Raw genomic sequence first — 9,554 nt, 5'->3', positions numbered from 1 at the left:
CCATTTCTTGGTGAGATCGGCAAATGCCATTTCTTGGCGAGGATCTTCAAATGCCATATCTTGGTGCTGCAGGAAGGGAAGGGCTGCACCGGGGGATGGTCCCTGGGTGGCAAAATTGGGGATTTTCTCCATCACCTCCCTGTAAAACGAGGTGACTCCTGTTTGTCTCTCACTTGGGTTTATTAAATTGCTCAGTGCTAAGGGTGGGGAGGCCAGAGATGCTTCGTGGAAGCTGGAGTGGATTTTCCATCTCCATCTCCATCTCCATCTCCATCTCCATCTCCATCTCCATCTCCATCTCCATCTCCATCTCCATCTCCATCTCCATCTCCATCTCCATCTCCATCTCCATCTCCATCTCCATCTCCATCTCCATCTCCATCTTTCAGTATCCATGCCATGTCTCTCATATCTTCCCCTCAAAGTTGTGTCTTCCTCCTTGATTTTTTCCCCTGCTTTTGCAGCATCTGTGAGGTTAGTTTTGGCCTGTTTTGGCCCTTTGCACTGCACCTCATGTAATCCCGGTCCATCTTCTTGTTGTCAATAAATTTCCCAATTTTCTAATTTTCTTTTTTTGTTTTTTTCTTCAATTGCATTTCCTTTGATCCTATCTCCATTCCAGAGTGTTTGTAAGAGTTTTTTAGGGATCCTTTACTGGATGAACAGGTTTGGGAGGTTCAGAACCCTTTGTGACAGACATTTCTGTCTCTTTACAGACCTCTCAGCCTTCTCCTCAATCTTTCCTTTTCATTCTTTATATAACAGGTAAAATGAAATAATGAAGAAAATTATCTTGGAGAATTCTGCCAGAAGTTTCTGCTGTTTCTGAGAGATGGGGAAATTTGGAATAAGAAGTTCTCACCCCCCGCCAAAAACAGGTTGTGCATTCCTGAAATGTACTGAGGAGTAAATCCCTGTTTTGGAAATGGGATGCAGATCTTTTGTCTTACCTCCTTTCACCTCTGCTCATGGCCACAGAGAAGGGAACTGGGAGAAAAATCCATTGCTGGATTTCCTTCAACTCCCCAAAGCACCACTAAGGAACAAAGGGGATGCTCAGACAACAGCACTGGATTGAACAAATGCACTTAGGTCACCTTTTGGATGCCACATTCCCAGGATATGTGACCACCTCCCTCTGGTTTTATAGAAAATGGATATTTTTCCAGCTCCTCAGGCAGCTCTCTCCATCACAGTGGTAGTTTCTGAGAGAAGAAGGCCTTGTAAATGATAAGTTATAAACAGGCTTTTATTTTACAGTTCAACACCATGACCTGCAATGATACAGCGGATCATTTTAGCAGGATATTACCCCTTTGAATTTGAAATTAATTTAATTTACAAGTCTAAGGATAGAGGAAGGGAACTATACATGGAGATATTATTTCATCAGAGAAAAAAAAAAGTCCCAGAGAAATGGGGAGCTCAGACAAATAGAGGCACATTAAGGCCGACAGTGAATGATGTGAATTTACCAGGGAATTATAGAGAGAGGGTAAGGAAGTGGCAGAATTTACATTCCCTGCCTGTGTTTATTGCTTACAGCTGAGCATTATAAATAATAAACTGGGTTCTTACTGCTGTGTTTTTCCCCTTCCTCCCCCTCTTCAGATCTTGTGGATTCTGTGACATGCACGGAGGAGCTTGGAGAAGGAGCCAAAGGAGATGATTTGCTGGATGGCAGGAGAAAGGGGGGGACAGGGGAAGGTGACAGTCACACAACAGGCAGGAGAGGAGGAAAACCTATATTTTTCCAAAGTGGAAAACGTGCCACAAGGGCTGTCCTGAGCTTGGTTTTCAGGAAATGTGTTGGAAAAGGGGGTCCTTTCAAAGCTTCCTGGGCCAGGCCTGCAAAATATTCAGGTTTTTAGTGGCCTCAGGGACATTCCAGCTTAAATATCTGCCTCAGGTGCTGCCTTCCCTTCCTCATCACTGCAGTACTGAGCCCTCCAAGTTATTTTCCCTCTTCCCTATGGCAAGGAGGAAAAAAGAAATTTGATACCGATTTATTTCCAGTTCTTTTCTGCTCCTCCAACAGTGATTTGGGAAGTTTAATCACCAGGCAGTTTGCTGTGCTCCCTCCCAGAGCAGCTTTTGTGCTGCCAGACACGTCGGGCATTGTGCTCCTTCCCCATCACAGCCTTCACGGAGGGACCTTTGAAAATCATTTTCCTTGGCCACTTTTCTTCTTGAATGTTTAAAGCACTTCTTCTTTGTGAGTGCCTGGCTGTTCTCCTTCACAACTCTGCATTTTTTTTGTGATCTGCCTTGACCCTGCGTGGTGCAGGCTAAAATTCAATGGAATTAGCTGACAGATCTTTTAGTCACAGCAAGTTCTGGGTCAGCCCCCCAGAGAAGGCAGGAGCTGAGTGCAGCTCAGTCCTGCCAGCACTGAATTCCTTCACTCCAGAATGGGTTTAGAAAAGGGAATAAATAAGGCAAAATTACAAAGCGCTGCTTTGGTACTTAATAATCAGCACCATGGAGAGAAACTGCTCTGAAAGGAGCACAAAATCCCTGCTGCACAGGTGATTCCTGCACATCCCACATGCATCCCAGCAAATGTGTGTCCACCTGGCACAGAGCTGGTGATTCCTGGCAGCTCCAGGTTTGTTCCATGAGGACAAGCTCATCCCAGGGAAGGCAGCCCTGCCTTGGGCTCTCCCAAACTCTCCTGCTTTGCAGGGCTATAAATCCTGCTGGATTGGAGTGGCTGGGCATGGCACACAGCCTGCACATGTGTGTGTGATGATGTATTCAGCCAGTGTACACCCAATTATGTCCTCTGCACGCTGCTGATCCTCCTGAGGTGGTGGAGATCATTTAATTAATTACACTGAACCATTTCATCTGCATTCATTTCAACAGCCCTGCCTATGGAAACACTGTCCTCTTTTTCACTGAGGCAGGAACAAAGGTGTCCAGGTGAGAAGGCTTTTTTAAAAAGCTTCCTTTTATTTATCTCTTTTTTTGGGGGGCTCCAGCAGTGTTGAGTGGATGCAACGTGGTTCATTTCAGGGACAAAGCAGGAGGAGCTGTCAAGGATGGAGCTGTGCAAACACCGGGCATGAGAAGAAACTGGAAGAGCTCAGGAAGGTGTCCTGCCTCCAAAAAAGGAGATTTGGAGATGATGCTAAGGCAGGGCAGAGCTGTCAGTCAAAAAAACCCCTTTGGGTACTAAATCTTGGGTCAAAGACCTTTGATTCAGGTCTTTGTCCCCACCTGAGCTGGGTGACGCTAGCACAAAGGCTGGGCTCAAAAAAACCCCTCAGATTTATCTACATTGGCAATATTCAGTTTAAAAAGCCAAAGCAGAGAGCAATATTCCCCTCCACCCCCAGTCTGAAGGACTTTAATGTGACATTTTTCATGGGAAGCACTCCAGTTCCTCAGCTCACAGGGCTCATTCCAGTCTCACACTGCCTCCCATTATACCTGGCCATACTCAAAAGGGTAAAAACCCTCCCACTCCTCATTTGATATCAAACAAAGCACTTCCTTCAGTCCCAAACGAAATCATTGCTGATTTCTCCAGCCACTAAAAATTCAAAACTACAAAAGGAAATCGCCCACTCTGGCTTGGGCTGAAATGAATTCATTTCCCAGCTTGTTTGGGAACGGCAGGTGTTGGAGTCAGATTGCAAAGCAGGTAGGAAATGAGCTCATCAAACTTTAGTGAGCAACAATTCCACTCTGGACTGAATGAATCCAGCCTTGCCTCCTTCTGCAGGCAGCAAAGAGCAGGGGGAGCCTTGGCTGCTGCCTGCAACACTTGAAGTTGAGATTTCTTGTCTCTCCAGAAACCCCCAGGGGCAGGAGAGACTCCCACTCCAAGATTTTTGGAGGAGAGGGCAGAGCCCAACACATAGGAATGGCAAATGCTTTCAGTATGGCACTAATGCCCAGAATTCTGCTCAATTCCTCATTAATGAGGGACAAAATTGGCATTTTCCAACTGCCTCGTGTCCTAAACAGCTCCTCAGCTTCAGCATTTCCAGCTTCCTGCAAAAGGAGGGGAATAAACAGAAGGCTCAGCCCACAGGTGCACCTCAGTGACCTCAGCAAGTCAACAAGGCCCCAACTCTCTGTCTAATGAGGCAAATAATTAATTAGGGCTGGCTCAAGGGGGGGCTAATAAGTGCCAGGTGTGTGAGGTGTCACCTGCCAGAGGGAAGCCAGGATGGGAGAGGCTGTGTCAGGGGATCAATGATGCAGCTGGGGGGGACACAGGGCTCAATTTGGGCTGTTTCTGCCTCAGCAACTGCCCAGACAAATCCTGGGGCTGTCATTTAAGGCCAAAATCACCTCTACACCCCAAATCCACGATCCTTGACCCCCTCTGCAGCTAAAGCAGAAGTGCTGGCAGTGAATTTGGGGAGGGGGTGACAAAACCCCTGGAGAAGGAGACTGTGCCTCTCCAAGGCCTGGAGAGAGAGCCCAGGGGGCTGCCTTGGATTGGAGGTCTGCATGGTTAAAGGAAAGGCATTTCCAGCAGCCTTAAGTTGGAAAATCCCCTTAAGAACAGATCCCTGTGTTTCCCTCTCTCCCCATCCTGTCCCAGTAGACCTGGGACAAACCCCCCCAAAAAAACCCAGCTGCAGGAAAAGGCCCAAAAACTGAAAGGAGAAGGTTTTGCTGGGCCATGAGACATCTGCAAACAATCCCATCCTGCAGGGGATCACTTCCCCCATCCCAGCCAGACACAAGATCTGGATTTGGGAAGCTCAGGCTGCCCCTTCCCATTAGGAGTGGGCAGGGAAATGTTTGTGCCTGCAGATCCTGTGGGATCTGTGTCCCCCCACAGTGCCACCAGCCAGATCTGCCCCTCGTGTCTTTGCTCCTTCTGACGAAAGGACCCCAGAATTTGAACAAGCTGCAATTTATTTGCCTTTTTCACAACTACACACCCCTTTCCTCCTCCCTCCCTCTCTCCTTCCCTGAGATAATATTGACACGGATATCCATAAAAGAGAATATTAAAATAACCTTTTCCATTACATCCTAATTTAACTGCTTCCCTGCGTTCCACAACACACCTGGCTGTCTTTGTCTGTTTGTAATGTGCTCCTTCATTCCTTTCTTGAGAGCCCCTCTATTCCATCAAATTCCTCCTCCTTGCACACTAAGCTGCAGATTACTTTTTCATAAGATGCAATTTCACCCAGATCTCATTACTTACTCTCTTAATGTATTTTCTGTATTTGTTTCATCTACAATTTCTCCTGTGCTCTGTTCTGCTGATAAAATAGTCAGTGGAGGTGCCATGGAAGCCAGTTCTGGAGTGCATTAACTAAAACTCCTCTTATTCTCCATTTGAGATGCACCCTCTGTGCCTTCAGCCTGCCAGGCACAGCTGCACCCACATGGGCCCAAAATATTCCCCTCCTGATTTATTACATCTCCCTGACAGGGGCATTGAAGCTGGCCAGGAGCTGGAAAGAAGCTCTCTGAGAATTTGTGGGGTTTCAAGGCAATCTCAAGGTGCTGAAGTTCCCTGAGGAAGCTGGAATGTCCCAGGAGAGGTGGAGCTCACTGTGGACATCCTCCCTTGGGATGTTCCACATGTTCCCCCCTCCTCAGGAGCCAGGATAGCAACGTCTTGGAGATGGGAATGGATTTGGGAGCCCCTGGAGCAAAGTGGAGATGGAAAATCAGCTGCTCCAAGTTACAGGTCAGCCCACCTGGATAGGAACTGATCCACTTTGCTGGGTTACAACATTTGTGGATTGGACATCTTCCACTTTCCAGGTGTTCTGGGAGAAAAGTGAACACAGCTTTTCTGTGGAGAGATGGCAATGGTCAGGAAACGAACTATTTTCTAGGGAAAAGTGACCAGAAGTTTCAGAAGAACCATCCTCATCCATTGGGAACTGCAGAGGAGGAACAACTACACTGGCTGGAGTCACAGCTGGACCTCATCCCACCCTCACACTGCCATAAAACCCTCCTTGGGCACCTCCCTGGGGTGATAAAAGGTGATAAAGAGAGGAAAAGGGAAGAAGAAAAGAGGAATCAGGGAGACAGAAGCCGAGGAGATCCTTTGGAGCTCCAGGTGGAGCCTGTGGCAGGGTGAGGGACCTGACTGACCTCTGCCCCATGGGTGGATCCCTCCAGCAGTGCCCTGAAGGATTTAGATTAGTCCAGCCTTGTTGGGTTGTGTGGGAGTCACTGTTGAGCTCCAGATATTTCCCCAGGCTGGTTTCCCTCTTCCCTGAATATTCCAGCCCCACCGGCAGCAGCGTGGCTGGGGACAGTGGACGGGACATGGTGGCTCTGCAGGAACAACTGAGCACAGCCTGTTCTCAGAAAAGAGTTGTTTGCCATAAGAGGCTTAAAGAGAAAGTTTGGGGTCTGGCCTGAACTCAAGCCAAAAAGCAAAAAAAAAAAAAAAAAGAGAAATCCCTGTAATTACAGGCAATACTTTTATTCCCCAGCAGATTACCAGGTCAGGAGAAGAATTTAAGTCTCCTTCTTCCCTGAATTCCAATTTAATAGCAAATAATCCTGCCCCTGAATGCAAAGAAACTGTATTACCCTGGAGAATTCCAGAGAAGTTCAAAGGAGGTCAGACAACAAAAAGGTCAAAAATTAAACAGATGGCGTTTGCTGACGGTGTACACAAAAAAAAAGTGATGGGATATGTTGACCTTCCCTTCCCTGCTCTCCTCCCCTCCCAGATCCCACAGACATCCCCTCTGTGCCTGATCCCAGAGTCTGGAGTTGCCAGCACTCCCTATCCTGTAGCTCAGGCAAGAGCCCCATTTTTAATGTGTCTGGAGGGAGGAATTTATTAAAGAGGCACTGCATTAAAAATATGCAAATGTTCCCAGTAACTACACAGGCCCACGAGGAAGCCAGATGAAATGTCATCTTTCCCTTCTCCCCTCCCTGTTTTTATGCACTGAGGTAGTTTATGGCTCCTCCTGTTTTATACTGGGACTGGGAGCGTGGCAGATATTTAATCTGTTTGGAAATAATCGCAGCAATAATGATTCTTTTATTGGGTTTAACTACGTGCTGAAAAAACGCTGCAGCAACAACACAGAGAAAATGCTCTGGGGTGCGGTGTTTGAGAGGTCCCCAGGATGAGGTGAGAGATGAGAATCTGACTCCATGCTCTCAGAGGCTGATTTATTATTTTATGATATATTATATAAAAGAATGCTGTACTAAAACTATACTAAAGAAACTAAAACTATACTAAAGAAAGAGAAGAATACAGACAGAAGGCTTAACAGGAATGATAATGAAAGGTCGTGACTGACTCCTCAGGGTCTGACACAGCTGGATGGTGATTGGTCATTACGTAAAAACAATTCACATGGAACCAATCAAACGTGCACCTGTTGGTAACCAATGTCCAGAGCACATTCCAAAGCAGCCAAACACAGGAGAAGCAAATCAGATAGTTATGATTTACATTTTTCCCTGAGGCTTCTCAGCTTCCCAGGAGAAGAAATCCTGGCGAAGGGATTTGTCAGAAAATATCATGGTGGCACTGGAGTGGGGGGAAATGAGGGTTTAAAACCCTCAGTGGAAGGGAAAGTGGAAGATATCCAGTCCACAAATGCTGTAACCCAGCAAAGTGGATCAGCTCCTACCCAGGTGGGCTGACCTGTAATTTGAAGCAGCTGATTCTCCATGTCCTCTTTGCTCCAGGGGCTCTCAAGTCCATTCCCATCTCCAGGACATTCCCCCTGTCTCTGGATGTGGACAGGAGGGAGCACCTGGACACAGGTGGAGCATAAAATGGACTTACATGTGCTCAGTTAGGATCCATGCTGCCTGTGACTTCAAGACTGACCCACATCTCCCAGATTAATTTGTGTTCTTGCCAGGCCAGGATGCAGCAGGACAGGCAGGGCACGGGGAGAAGCCCCATTAATAAAGCCCTGCTCCTCTGGCTCTCCTCTTTGAAGCTGCTGTGTTACACAGCCTCCAGGCAGCTCTAAAAACCACACTGAGGTGGACTCTGGTCTTAATCCCAGAGAAAATGCTTCTCTCAAGTCCTGTTTATACCTTCCCAACCTTCCCAAATCCCTGCCTAATACCAAGCTTCTGAGAGCTTTCCTATTCACATTCCCCCCATTTCTCCACGCTTCCTTTGCACCCTCCCTCAGCTGCTGCTGCAGCAGAGATGTGAAAGCCAGCACAGCCCTGAAGGAGGGCAGGGATTTCTGAGCAGGATTCCAGCATAACTCTTGGAAAAGGAGGGGAAGTTTTCCATCTCTTGGAAAAAGGAGTGAAGCTTTCTGTCATGCAGCAGCCAGCCCCTCTAAGCTTGCAGCAGGAGCAGGAGGGTGAAGGGAACACCTGCCTCAGTGAGCCCTCCTAAACCAGGCTGCCATGGCTTTGGAAAGTGTCTTTTCTCAGCTCCAGTTCCCCTTGCTGAAAAAAAAAATCCGATTTTCAACAGTTCCCACCCAGCTGTTGACCATGAAAGTGTCCTGAGCTCCAGGTCATGCCTCTCCCTGAGAGTGAAAAATCCCAGGCACTTCCACAGCCTCTATTTATCTCTCTCAGGCTGCATGGTTAAACCTCCATAAATATGTTTTCTGCCAGCAACTGGTGCTTAATTATAATATAATAACTGCCTTAATAAATGGAAATGCCTTATCTGAGGCATTTCATTTAACAGATGAGGCATGATCTTCCCTCCCATAAATCCTGGAGCAGATCGAAATGTCACAGGGGCTGGGAGCTGCTGTGGGAGGTGAGGCCAAATCCTTGTTTACAGAAAATGGGAACATCTCCACAAAGGCTTCTCAGAGCAGACAGCACCCACATGTTTGAGTTTATGACAGGGTTTGGAGCCCACCAAGCCAAAATCATTTGTCCAATTTACATTCACACTGTGTAGCTGAAGCTGTGTCATTATCAACATAGGGAAGAGGAAATTTGGGAAGAAAAATGAGGTAATTCAATCCAAACAAGCCCCTTCCCCAAAAAGCAGAGCACAATATGACACAGGGTAATGAAGAAGATGTCAGAATTTTTCCATGCCCACTGCAAATACTGCAACACTTCCCTGGGCATCACCAACACCAATTAAGCAGAACTCCTTGCTTGACGTTGTCTCCTTTCATCTCAATTAACTTCCCTTCTTTCTTTCTCCCTCCTGACTGCTCACTGAAAAGTGTGACCAAAAGTTAATTACTCTAATCCAATTTAACCACAATTCCAGTGGGGGGACAGAGGAGGGAGCGTGGGTGAGGGGCTGGGAAGGGAGCAGAGGCAGAAAGTCTCAGCAGGACTTGTGAGCTCAGTTCTGAGCACAACTGAGTTAAGGTGACGAGCATTTGGGGGGCAGAGGAGGAAATCATCCATAGAAGCAGAAGTCCAAACGTTAAACATACCACTGATTTTGGCTGTGGGGGCAGTAGAGAAGAGATGGAGGAGAAAAGGGCTAAGACTGATTCCCACTGCAGCTTTTCTAAAATAGCAGAGCTGTTCTGTCAGCACAGCTGGCTCAGGCCTGGCCCATGGTATCAGAATCAGGGCAACCCCAACGATGGGGAGAAAGTGATGCATCTGACTCCATGGATATCAGAAGG

The sequence above is a fragment of the Geospiza fortis genome, unplaced genomic scaffold, assembly GCF_000277835.1.
Source record: "Geospiza fortis unplaced genomic scaffold, GeoFor_1.0 scaffold425, whole genome shotgun sequence".
NCBI classification, from domain to species: domain Eukaryota; kingdom Metazoa; phylum Chordata; class Aves; order Passeriformes; family Thraupidae; genus Geospiza; species Geospiza fortis.
This window is presented reverse-complemented; position numbering follows the sequence as displayed.